The sequence below is a fragment of the Vigna unguiculata genome, chromosome 7 (assembly GCF_004118075.2).
Source record: "Vigna unguiculata cultivar IT97K-499-35 chromosome 7, ASM411807v1, whole genome shotgun sequence".
Lineage (NCBI taxonomy): Eukaryota > Viridiplantae > Streptophyta > Magnoliopsida > Fabales > Fabaceae > Vigna > Vigna unguiculata.
In genome coordinates this window covers 10,166,357-10,180,682 of record NC_040285.1, presented here as the reverse complement: position 1 = coordinate 10,180,682, position 14,326 = coordinate 10,166,357, and the positions used below count along the sequence as shown (strand labels likewise).

The window sequence follows — 14,326 nt, the reverse complement described above, 5'->3', positions numbered from 1 at the left end:
GATAAGTTAAACTTTGTATTTTCTTTTATTACAGGATGTTGGTGAAGATCAAGAGGAAAAAGAATGATAAAAGATCTAAATGTTATATGGAATTTTGCAATATATGGAAATTTTCAATTCCATTATATATTAGAAGTGTCTTATTTAATTTATTTTATTTCTACTATTTTAGTAGAATAAATCTATTTTAATTCTTACTTTTCAAATAAAACTATTATATCTCATTAAAAATAGCATTATCTAAATGTATAAATAAAATTAAATTTTTATTTTAAAATTATTTTTCATCACTACCTTTTTATAAGCCTTGTTTAAACAAATATAGTTTGTACCACACATTTATGAATGTGGCCTATAGAAATAAGCAACATGAAAAAAATCGTTGCATTATACAGACATGGAAATTGTTGCATATTGGAATACCTTAGGCAACATTTTTTAACTGTTGCATAATAGGCAACGGTTTTCTAAATTGTTGCATATTAGGCAACAATTTTTGCATTTCCTGGCCTAAACGATAAAAAATCGTTGCCTCTAGTATAGGCCACGACCACCTACGCAACGACTATAAATTCATTGCCAATTCGTTGTCTAATGTTAAGGCCACAATTTTTTTGCTTTAGGTCATGGTTTTTTGTGCATTGCCTAAAGTCATTTTTGTTGTAGTGTCTTCTTTGCCTTTCTTTTTCTTTTCAATTGAATTTCAATCCCAAGGGCAAGTGTGAAAACATTTTCAAGAGTGGAGTACTCATACAACTCTACTTGGTCTTGTATGTCTCTTCTAAGACCACTCACAAATCTTTTTATTTTCTCTTTGTTATTTTCTTTTATTTCAACCTTACGCATTTGAGACTCTAATTCTTTAAAGTACTCACTCACACTCATAGGACCTTAGTGAAGCCTTTAGAGCTTTAAAAGAAGTTTCTTCCTATAGGAGGGAGGAAAAAATCTAGTGTGCATAAGAGTTTTAATGTCTATCCAAAAAGCCGCGGATGGCCCTTGGTCATAATTCTTACAAGCTTTATGCCACCAAGTATTGGCATACTCCAAAAATCCTAAAACTACTAGATCAACTTGTGCTTGATCCTTTACATGATTTTCATTAAAAATTTGCTCAACTTTAGCATCCCAATCAAGGAAGATTTTGGGATCACTTCCACCATAGAACTTAGGAATCTTTGGAGTTTGCTTCTTTTGTTATGGGTTGCGCCTAGAAAGCCTTCTTTTTCTAGCTTCTCTTTCTTGCTCCCTAGCTTCAAGCCTTTGAATGTGCTCTTGGATTCTTAGGTAGCTTTGCTCCTTGTCTTTTCTCAATTGTTTAAAGGCCTCCTTCCTAGACAACTCCAAATCCTGAAGCAATCTCATCAATGTATTGTTTTTGTTTGGTGTATGTGCATTTGATGAACTTGCCATGATTCCTACAACAAAAACACTCAAATCCGAGACAAAATAAATGGATTAGGGGTTAGACAACATGAAAATCGAGACCAAATCCAACCCAAGTGTTTAGATCACACTCCCAAAGTAACAAGGCAAGGCTAGCACTCAAAATCCACCAAAAGAGTGAAGCAAACACTTTTAAAAACTTGTTCAAAACCTTTCAAATGCAAGACAAGTGATTCGGCCACAACACCCCAAGAGTTTCATGAAAATAAAACTACTAAGACAAAACAAAGAACACCTAGTGACAAGCAAGAAAAGTACAAAAACAAGGAAAGTTAAACTCTAAAGAAGAAAAGTTTGAGACAAAACTTTTAACAAGACTAAAACAAGAAAATCACATTTTAAAGACTCCATGGAAAGCACTTGAACAAGCATCTTCAAGTCTTAAATCATGCATACACCAAGAAAGATCATAACCAAGTTAAAGCATGAAACTAATTAGCCAATATCACCCAATTCTCAAGTATGAAAACTAGTAGCATAACACCTAGTGAAAAACACACTTTTATTTCACCAAGGAGCAAGGTTGCTCTTGGTTCTTAGGCAAAAATTGGTGCAAAATTTTCTTCTTTCACAACTAGTTTCATAAAATGATGAGAAAGAGTTTTAGGTGGCTTGGACACTTAGTTCCTCAAGATTTAGGCCAAAATCAATTTCATGGAGCATACATCAAGCAAGATATAAAGTGAATGCTACATTCAAATACTTGGAATAACAAGAACAAGAAAACTTCAAGTTAACATATGACATATGACTCAAGCAAAAGTTAGACACATTTAAAGACTCAACATGACATGCACAAAGACACAAACATGTAGCTATCATGCATTTAAACTCATGGATTTGAGACTCAAAGACTAAGCATCCAAAGACATGTTATCGAACCACATTTAGGAGTTTAAAGAGGTCCAAAAACCGTAGCCAAACTGCCACAACATAACCTGAAAACGCTGATTCCCGTATTCTTGGCAGATCTGACCCTTGCTCACTAATTTTATCATAACTCTCTCCACAGAACTCCAAATGCGTTGGTTCTTTTGTTGTTGGAAGCGAGACTCGAAGAGCTTTTTTTTGACACCAAAAACGTAATTTTTGGACCACTAAGCTGGTGTAGTTTAATGTTTTAAAATCGTCATGTTTTCTGCCAGCACTAGTGGAAGTGGATTTAAACCATAACAAGATAGCTACAAAAAGACAAGGTTAGCACATGAAAAACACCATATTCAAGATAACCTAAGCTCTAGATACCAAATGATGAAGGATTATCTTGTTTTCTTTTAAGATTATGGAATATGGTGAAGAGTTGTTAAGAAAACTCAAAGAAATCCCCACTGGACATTAAGATAGCAAGCTATCTAGATGTGAAGGTTCCTTTCACAAAGCTCAAGAAAAGAAGATGATGGATTGATTCAAAACAAAAAAGAAATGGAAAGCACATCAACCATATAAAACCAAGAACAATTAAAGGAGAAGAAAACATAAAATGGAAAGAAAAGGAATGGTAAAAATGTGAGAAGCACGCCACTACAAGGCTAGGCTACACTACAAAAATACATAATTTTACTAGAGGTTATTTAGTTGAGGTTTTAATAACCTCTAGTAAGAAATACACATAGTAGAGGTTTTAGAAACCCTCTTAAAATACTAGGGGTTTTTTAAGAACCCCATGAAATCTCCTTTTATTTTTTTCCTTTTCCACCCCTTTCATCGTTTTTAATTAAATGACTTTGCCTTTTCCGTTAGCTCTTCCTCATCATCGTGTTAACCTAGGTTCAGGCTTCGTGTGCGTCACCATCGTGCCTCCACCGTGCCTTCGCGTCTGTGCCTCCATTGTACCTCCACCATTCTTGTTTGAAGTTCAAGGTAATGAAGATTGTTTTCCTTGCTCCCTTGCTCGCAATTTTGTCTCCTTGCTTTTTAGCGTTCTTTGTCTTTCGATTTCATCTGTCTAATTTCAGTTTCGTCTCATTTCAATTTCGATTTCATTTTCGTTTTCGTTTTCGTTTCCCTGTTGTTTTCGATTTCATTTCCATGTGTCATTGCTTTCAATTTCGTTTTCTTGCTTTCGATTTAGTTTCCCTGTGTCATTGCTTTTGATTTCATCTTCCTCTTTTGATTTCATCTTTCTTACTCATGCCATAACTCACTCAGATTTCTTCCATGATCTATGTCTTAAATTTTCATACGATCTTATTATGTTCACTTGTTTCATCTTTTACCAATGCTTATTTCGAAGGTTTCACATATTCAAAACCTTTTTTTGTTCCTTTAAATAAAAAAAAATTCTAAAGGTTAGTAATTGTAGCTTAGTTTTAGTGTAGGTTAGACTAGTTTCTAGTTAGTTTAAGTAGTTTAGTGTAAATTAATAGTACTTTGTGTTGTAGTCATATAGTTTTGTTGATTCATAAATCTTATTACAGAAGGTAAATTTTAGGTGCAGTCTTGGTTTATAGTTTTAAGTAATTTTAGGTTAGTTAATGACTTGTCTAGTTTAGGTAGTTTTGAATACATAATAGTACTAACTTGTGTTTTATGATTCTAGTGCAACAATATAAAGCAAGGTCAGTAAAGAAATGGTGATTAAAATCAGCTAGCACATACAAATCAAAATCATCTTTGGCAATTATGCAGAGTTAACCAACAATTATGCAGAGTTGACCAGAAGGTAACCCATAGTTGAATTTTTGAATTTGATATCCAATCCTTGATTCAATTGATGGAAGCTTAAAAGAACATCAATTAACACTTCTGCTGAGTTGTAGGAGCTTATATTGCCACTTGAGCAGTTGCCAAGCTTGAATTGAAATGTTCAAGAAGGTATCAATTGAGAAGAGCACTAGCAATGCTACGTGAATTTGCACTTTTGAAGTGTCCCTCATTCCAGTTGGAGTACCACCTGTTGCATCAAGTTAGGAACTCCAAGCGACACCTCTGAGCAGTAGGTATAACCTGTGTTGACTAGTGACTATTAAAATGATTATCTGCTTAGGTGTCATGTTAGAGTAGGTTAATTAGTTAACATAGTTAGTTTAGTTTGTAGATAACTTGGATGGGTGCAAATTTGTACAATAAAGTTTAATTTCATATTTAGGGAGTTGCCTGGCTTTAGATCTTCTTTCCCAATTTTTGTTTGATCAGGAGTAAGCATTGCAGATTGATGATGAAATGGAAGTACACTGTGAACTCCTCAAGGAAATACAAGATAGCCCAACAGACATTAATGCCATAGTTGCACGAAGGCGTAGGGATTTTACAGGAGAATTCTTCCACTACCTCTCTCTTATTTCAGAAACATATGACAGCTTGGAAGACCATGATGGTAATTATGCAGAAGTATAAATAAATGTTTGGTTTTGGGTATTTGGCTCAACTATTGTTGATTCTGTAACCAGTAATCACCAGAAGAAATGAGTAAAATTGTTAAGAATGTTTATAGTTGTAACTTGTAATAAGAGAGAATGAACTGATCATAAAATTAGATTTCTTTTAGAAAGGAAGAAGATGTGAGAAGTTTAAGATTTGTCTAGTAGATGTTTACAATATTAAGCTTTGGGGTTTAATGTTGATCTTGCCATTAAATATACATAATAAGTCTTCCCCTTGCACCTTGGACAAAGATAACATTTGTGATCCTGCTTCTTGTGTAGGATGTTTCTTATGAGTGCCATTGGCATGTTTTGAACAAGGATTTCTAGGCTGGAGAGTAGATGTTTGTCAACTGTCAGTGCATATGATAATACTCTAGAGGTTGTGGACACGTTAGATGCTGCACATGCCAAATTTGATGATATCCTCAATTCTCCTTCTATTGATGTTACTTGTTAGAAGATCAAAAGTCTTGCAAAGGCAAAGGAACTTGATTCTTCATTGATATTGTTGATAAGCAGTGCTTGGGCTAAAGCAAAATATTCTACAACGATGAAGAATGAGGTGTGAATTTTATGATGTCCCTTGGATTTGTTCTGTATTCCATCCTTTTGGAAGATAGGACATGGATTTCTAATTGTCCCCAACAAATATTAATAAAAGGCTCTATAAAACTTAAAATCAAATAGAGTGTGCTTCTCTTGTAGGTGTATAAACATACATAAATTTTTTTTTCTGTTGCTTTCTGCTTGCTCTGCTAATTTTAAAAGGTTTTGACTTGCATTCTTATTTTTTAAGTTTTACAGGACTTCAAAGAAAAATGGTGGTTGTTTATGTCATATTGCAGATAGTCAGAAAGGCATTAATATCGACCATCTTTCAGCATAATTCTTCACATAGTTGCATTATTACATACATTGATTATGACTATGAAGTTACATGGGATGGAAATTTTAAGAGGTTTTCGTGTCTTTCCCTATATAATACTAATACCTACCAGGATAGGAAGCTAAAGTACGAATCTTTTACTGTGGTCTTAGGAATGAAACAAACTAAATTGATGGTTCTGATTTATAAATCAATCGATATAATCTGAACGTCTTCCTTCTTGTTCATTAGCATGTTGGTCCTTAATTTTGACTGCTCAAGCTTAGAAGATATTACTAGATTGCATTATGATTTGTGCTCAACAAGCTTGCTTTATTCTGCGCAGGTGAAAGATATAATGTATCAATTGTACAAGGCCACAAAGAGCATCCTAAGGAGTATCACTCCAAAAGAAATAAAGCTACTGAAGCATTTGTTAAACATCATAGATCCTGAGGAGCGATTCTATGTGTTGGCAATAGCTTTCTACCCTGGTGATGAACATGAAGCCAAAGACCCTTATGCTCAATACACGTGAGAGAATTTCCTTCTGGTTCATTCTAAACTATTATCTTATTGTTGCGATAAATATGATATATTGCTTTAATTTTGATGTGGTTAAACAGCACCCCACAGGAGCTGCACAAGTGGATTAAGATCATGCTTGATGCGTATCATCTGAACAAGGAAGAAACAAATTTTAGAGAAGCCAGGCAAATGACTGGCCCTATTGCAATTAAGAGGTTGTTCATCCTAAAAGATACCATTGAACAAGAATATATGGCAAAAGGTACAACAGAGAAGTCTGAGATGAAAGCAACTAACACTGTACTGATGACTTATTAATTTTAATTTTTACGCTTTGTTATTTACATTGTTTTATATTAAAATTGTAGACTTTTGTTCTTTGTTCCTTTTATAAATGTTATTTGTAAATTATAAATACTAAAAATCTAAAATTGTTGTCTTTTATAATTTTTATTTTATTTTAGGATTTATGTATTATTAAAAAACACTAAAAAAACAAAAAAGGAACTCTAATGAAAATTATTTAGAGCTAATTGTCGACAAATGGAGATTTGAACCATTGATAGCATTAGGAGTTTCAAACCCCAGACAGGGCAGTAGTGGGGGTTTTAAACCCCATGCAGTAGCAGGGGTTTCAAAAACCCCAGACAGTAGTAGGGGTTCCAAAAACCTCAGGCAGTAGCGGGGGTTCCAGAAACCCTAGACAGTAGCGGGGGTTCCAGAAACCCCAGGCAGTAGTGGGGGTTCCGGAAAACCCAAGCAGTACTAGGGGTTTTGTAAACCCCCAGTAAGTTGCGTTTTTCCAGGGGTTGATAAAAACCCCTGGTAATCTGTTAGCCACGCTGATTCTCCCAGGGGAATTCCAAACCCCTGGTAAAACCATTAGTGGAGGTTAAAACCCCCAGAAATGTCAAATATAACCCTTACTAAAATTAATTTTTTTTGTAGTGCTAGAAGCCATGGCAACCTTGAAGATGAGTGGATGTGTGCCGCCACTTGCTATGCAAGATGAGGCTTAAAAGTATTCACTCCGTAGGGAGGAAACTCTCAGAATTGGTTAAGACACAAGAGTGTTTTTACTTCAAAATGTTGAACCCTTTTACATGTCTAGGAGCACCCCTTATATAGAAGAGTTTAGGGACCTCTATGCAAATAAAAGATACCTAGGATGTCTCTACAAAAACTTAACCCTAGCTTCTAGAAACTAGGACAAATAAGGTTACAAAAATGAAAGACAAAAGAGCTAACTATGGTCTGTGCAAGGCTAATTTCGTTCTAGCACAAAAGGAGACCAAGAATGTGTCTCATATATCTCCAAAAAGTGGCCAAAGTGTGCTAAAAACAAAGGAGACTAAAGGTACGTAGGTACACTTGCTTTATGCATTTTACTTTATGCTTTATGCCTTTGCTTTACTCTCTCTTCCACATCATTTATGCTCCCCAATCACCAATCATCATGCGACACCTAGCATTGCTTTCTTACTCATAATTAACCTACAAAGCAAATAAACATAGATTAGCATGTTGGCTTAAGTCAAGTCAACTCTAGTCAACAAGTCAAACCTAGTCAAAGGTCAACAAGTCAACTAAGGTTTATTCAACTAAGTCAACTTAGGGAATCAAAAATAACAAACACAAATGAAAGGGATGAAGGATTAGTGAACTTCCTTTCTAAACATGTTTAGTCTTCTTAAACATGTGCCTCCATCCTTGGTTGGGGACAATCCTTCATCAGGTGGTTTAATCAGTGTGCATAGAAATTGTTGAAGTTGCATTGCTTCTGGCTTTAGAGAGTACTTTTCTTTATCAAAGGCAGATTGCAAGAAAACCATATTGCTCTTATTCAATAAGGTAAACCCTCTCCCATGCATGCATTAAGAAGAATAAAGAGAGAAGCACTCAGGTTGTTAGATATGTCAACTAAAAGTTAACGTCATTGGCTCTGGAGGATGGATTCCATCCGTTAAAATATGAATATCAATTTTGTATTAATTATTCGAAAGAAACAAATTCTAATTTCGCATACAAGTTAAGAGACTAAGAAAGATACTTAACCATTTATTAATGATATCTTGCACACACCCCAAATAAAAAAAATGAAAGTTACATGAGAAATGTTTATAAATTAACTTATGTAAAAATTAATTTAGTTAGTTTATAGAAAAACTAATTCCATTTTTTTTACTTTTTTGTGTCTAGAATTACACACGCCAAATAAAAAAAATGAAAGTTACATGAGAAAATGTTCATAAATTAACTTATGTAAAAAATAATTTAGTTAGTTTATAGAAAAACTATTTTTTTTTTTACTTTTTTTGCGTCTAGAATTATTTGGGAAGAAACTGTTTATACCTTACATCATTTTTCAATAAATTCTTTCGAATTTTTATTCTACTTTTTTTTATTAACTTTATAAAACAAACTTTGTGGATTTGTGAGCAATTGAATATTAATTGCAAACAATGAAGATCCAAAGTAAGAGTAAGATTAGTTGGTGAAATTAAGCATAATGGAGCTAATGTAATCATTATTATCCTTTCTCTTGATCGAATAACAACGGTCAAACGAAGATGTGGGCAATGGTCAAATCCACACATTGTGCTACGACCACTAATTTCATGCTCACTTATACAATTATTAACTTATTACTACTACCAAGTTTTAAACGGAACGTATCCATTTTTTGTTATTTTATATTTTAAAGATGCTTTAACACATTATCTACTAAATATTTATGTTTATAACTTTTTAATTTCTTTTCAAATATGTTTTCCTTCTTTTACGCACAAACTCATTTCTTAATTAAAGATTGTTTGACTCCTTCCCTTAATTTGGGGTCAAACATGCATGATGTGAACTTTTTGATAATATTTTTCTTATGTAAAGTGGGACACGTTTGGATTTGACTATTAATAAAGATTGGTTGTTTGAATTAATAGATATGATATAGAATGTGTGTAAGAAGTTTAGTGAATCCTCTGACAAAAAAAGAGAGTGAAAAGTATGCATTTTTTTTTTTATATCAACTAAACTAATCGACAATTATACGAAATATGTCAAACGTTATTGATCAGAAGACTAGTGTAAAAATTGCATAATTTTATTTAAAACTAATTTTCTATTCCATTTTTACTAATCTTTACTCTACAAACAACTATATATTCCAATTTATTTTTTATATTTTTTCTCAACTTACCTTTTATATTTCTATTTCTCTTTTTTTTTTCTTTTAAATTGTCTTAATTAAAAGTTCAAATTACTTCAAATACATGTCTTTATGTAATCTTTTAAACAATATTTTAGATATTATACTTCTTATTAAAAATATCGATCTATATTGTTTTTAAGTAAATGAAGTAATTGAGGAGGTCAGAAGAAAAAAAAGAAAGTTTTATTGTTGTAAAGGCAAAATTTGAAACAACACATGATTCAATTAAGTGAGAATTTCTCTTCTAGATGTTTAAAAGATTACATTTATCTGAAAATAACTTCTTTTATGGGAAACCAAAGATCTGAAATATTATAAACCAATTTACTTTTCATTTTGTTAATCTTTGGATTTTCGGTAACAAATAAGTTTAAAATATTTAGAATCTAATTAATTAAGTTTTAAATCATATTCTTAAATACTTTGTTATTATTTACTCTTAAACTATATAGGTTAAAAATTTATTAACAATTATATTATTAATATGTTTATATTAGAATAAAATAAATAATTAAGTAAAAAAGTATTGAAATAGAAAATAAAATAATTTAATTTACTGTTTTATTAATAGTTAATTTATTATAATACATAAGAAAATAAAATATGAAAATAATAAATTAAATAAAATGAACTAATTTTAAATTTGATACTTTGTAAATTTATTTATATTAATATATTTTTATTTTGATATAATTTTATATTAATTAAAATTTAATAAAAAAAGTTATTTTAATTTAAAATTTGTTTTAACACTAATTTATATTGTTATGTTTTTATATAAAGTTATTTCTTAAAAAAAGTATTTTATAAATTATTTCTATATATATATATACATATATTATTTTTATTACGTCAATCAAAACTCGTACAACATTTTACTCTTTTTTTTTTTTGTCTTTTCACTCTTTTATTCTTTCATCAAACTACTCAACTTTTTATCCTATTTTTCTTTTCTTTTTTTAATTTTCCACTTTGTTCTCTCATCCAAACGTAAAAAGAATACAGGCTTCGGAACTTTTCAAAAGGGAAATAACTTTTTAACATTATAATATTTAAATAGTTGGTGATGTACAGTTAATGTCTAATAATTCTATAAGCGAAATGATCAAGATTGCGAAAAATGTTGTTACTGCAATTGCTAACAAAATAGGATTGACTTGGATAGCATAATTGAAATTTAGACGCAGAAATGCTTTCCAACTTTCAATAATTTGTCACCAAAAGAAAAAGGAATTGGGATCATCCACAACCCTTCTTCTTAACTTAATTAATCTTTATAATTGACATATATTTAGAAAATACGAGTATACATTTGTAAACTTTATTTTCTTAATTTGAATTATATTAAAACTTCAAGAAAATATTTTATGAGTGACTAATTTAGTGACAAAAAATAATTATTCAGTGTAGTGATTAATTATTCAGTTTAAATTATATGGTTGCAATAGTGCACCATATTTACATCCGAAAGTGAATGAAAAAATCACGCAAATCACGCACGCTCTCGGTGCAACTACTTTTGCAATATATATATATATATATATATATATATATATATATATATATATATATATATATATATATATATATATATATATATATATATATATATATATATATATATATATATATATATTATGTTATATAAATAATGGTAAATCTTATTTTGCAAATTAATTTCGTATGATTAAAGTTGAGTTTCATTCTTTAACATCGTAGAACAATCACTACAAGAAAACATGAAAATAGCTTCCATATATTAGCTTGACATGGTGTAGGAAGCAAATAGCAGTCCATCAGCGTTCATTATAAAAAAGAAAAAGAAAAAAATAAATCACAAAAAGGTGCACCACATGTATTAGTGGCCTACATAACAAGTCGCACAGTTATATTAAATTTCCAAAATTTCATTATTAAGCCACGTGTCATTGTATAAGAAGTACATTATATTAGGGATGGTATAGCGTGGGCTGAGCCCACGCTAGCTATTAATTTGGGTATAAGGGTTTGTCCGACGCAAAAGGGAACATAAAATTGAAATATTATTTTATTATAGAAAAGTTGAAAGTTGTGTTGTAGCAAATACAATGTATTATTTTATTCAAGAAAGCTGCACTACTTTCTCTTACTTCTCGCACTTTGCCGCCTCCCATATTTTCACATTCCACTCTTTTATCTCATTTTCAGCCATTTTTCTCTCTCTTTACTTCCCAGTTTCAACATTTCCCGCTCCAACTTTTAGTCTTCTTTGCGCAACACAATCTTGAATAAAGGCTTCACGTTTCGCCGTAGTAGGTTGCAGCTTCGAGCTTCGAAGACTGGTTCACGAGTTTGTGCCTCTGTGAGGTATGCATTTAGGTAAGCATTATGTCCCATAAACCCTCATTTGTTTTTTTTCTTTTGGGGTTATGATGGTCAACCATGAATCTGAATGATGTTTTTCATGTTTTGAAATTATTGTTTGAGGGTATTGTGATTCCCATTTTTGTTGAGGGTGTGTGGTTTGTGTTTGACAATGTGCCAATGGGAAATTTAGTGTAGTCTTGCATTGTTTCTCCATGCCAAGGAAAAGTTTAGGAAATAGTTTCAGAAGAGAGAATAATTTGTTTTTATTTGTGGTGAATGAAAGAGTGGGTATATAGAAAACGGTGAGGAGTTGTCTGGGTGAAAGAGAAAGGCATGAGACTTATGTAGGGACAATGGTGTGCATTTATTTCATTTGTTCTTACATATGGGTGAAAACATGATTGGTTGAATTGGTTGTGCATTTGACTTGGTAATTGTTGGGTTATGGGTTCAAACCTAAACAATCAAATTCTTTATTAACCATTAAACATGTAATTGTTGACCCAGGGGTTTACCTGGATTCTGAGAGATGTTGCGTGCGAAAATGTTTAAACATTTTAAATTTTCCCGCGTGGGAACAATAATATCGTGCCGTTTTATTTTCCTATCTTTATTTATTTAAGTAATATTTCTTAGGGATGTTACAAATACCTTGCAACATAGGAAAACACTTGTATATAGTCATCTTTCATCCCTCCACTTTTCCTCTCATTCTTTACTTTAAATTACACTTTCACTTTCTATTTCACATTATTCTTCCACTGCTCGAGAGTTCTAAGGCTGGTTTGGTTAAAGTGAATTTTAATTACATTTGAATTTTAATTGCATTTGATTTTTTTTTTAATAATTTAGGATGTGGGTAAACACTCTAGTACAACCTGCAACTGGGAATATGAATAAGAATTATGAAGTGAGTTGTAAGTCACATTATTTCATGTTGGTTGTAAGATAAAGGTCACCAAGAATTTTGTTCTCTCTTAAGTAATCTAAGAATTTTATCACCAAGGGTTGTTTTTTTACCAAGTTCTAGTTTTTCAAGACTTTGTATTTTCTGAACCTGGCATTGAAACCACTTCTTTAATTGAAAAACATGAATATGGCAAAAGAATAATATAAAAAAGAATATCTTTTACACAATGAAACATGAAACTACACGTGTGGTTTCATATATGAAGAGTTGGGAGGGGAGAGAAGAGTGATGGAAGATATGAGATATGGAGGAAATTGAAAAGTGAGAAAGATGATGAAAGATACATATGCATTTTCTGTTCAAAACAATGAATGGTTCATGCACCTCAAAATCCGAAGCTTCCCTTTGCAATAACAATACAGGAACAACAACTTAGAGCCTAGAAACACACACCCACCAAACCCCACCTCTGCCCCCAATCCTTTCATTTGAACCCAATTCCATGTTTTCTCTTAAATTCTCAAAACCATAAAATCTAATTATCTATTTTCGTCACTTCAAATACGCTTCTTACTATTACTCTTTTCTTCTTCTTATTCATGATGGACAAAAAATATCAACCATTTCTGATTTTATTCAAATATGTGAATAATATAAATATATGTTTAAATAATATTGATAGATATAAGAAAAATAAGGGAATATTTTGAAAAAAGAGAGTCATGTTACCATATATTTGAATGATATGATAAATATATCATGAGCGGTTGAGAACCATTCATGTAGAGAGTTCCATATCAGCATCTGAGCCCCAACAATTAAATGCAGTAACAAAAATTCAGTGTTGGAAGGATGTTGTTGGAGGCAAGAGTAAAGGTAGGGTTTATGGAACTGCTAACTTGGCTTCCAACATTTGCCATGGAGTGTCATCCCTTAGTCAACCCCTCTTTGTAACTGCTGCCACGGATTATATTGACCACTATGCTGAGAATGAACGACTCCGTCAACAAGTCGAGCAAGCACAAAAAACTGCTAATGTGGCAATGCAAAAGTATGCACAAGTGGAAGACACACTGAGGTTGATACGTCAAGAAATGGTGATGATGCAGGACCGAAATGTTCGCAACACTTTAACGTAGTGGCGGATCTTGACTAAGATTTATGGGGGAGCCAAAATAATATACTTAAAATTTATATATTTAACATTTTGGTCACTCATTCACTTAAAATTAATACATAATTTAATATAGTTATAATTATAACAGAAAATACACATATCTAAATGATTGTCATTCGTTTTTTCATATTTTTTAACTTATCAAATAATTGAATAATAACTAAATTTTTCAGCTATTTTTTTGTTCAATGTAAATAATCATATTATATGTAAAATATTCATTTTCCATTTTACTAATGTGCACATATCAATTCAAAAGTCATCACAAACTTTCATTTCATCATTGTTATGCTTATGCTATAAGCAACCTTATTGTCTTGTTCTCATATTCCCTTCTTTTTTATCAATTTTAAAAATGAATTTATTCTTTTATTTTTTATCAATATGCCTATCTATAAAACAAGTTTAAGACCAAATTTTTTTTAGTATAATATAATAAAAAATTAAGAGACATAATTACTAAAAAAAGTATGATGATCGA

The 14,326-nt window shown here is 31.5% G+C and overlaps 1 pseudogene; it reads left to right on the top strand.

Moving 5' to 3' along the window:
• The first annotated feature begins 3,164 nt into the window (after positions 1–3,164).
• LOC114191148 lies at positions 3,165–13,807 on the top strand (annotated as a pseudogene).
• The last annotated feature ends 519 nt before the right edge of the window (positions 13,808–14,326 follow it).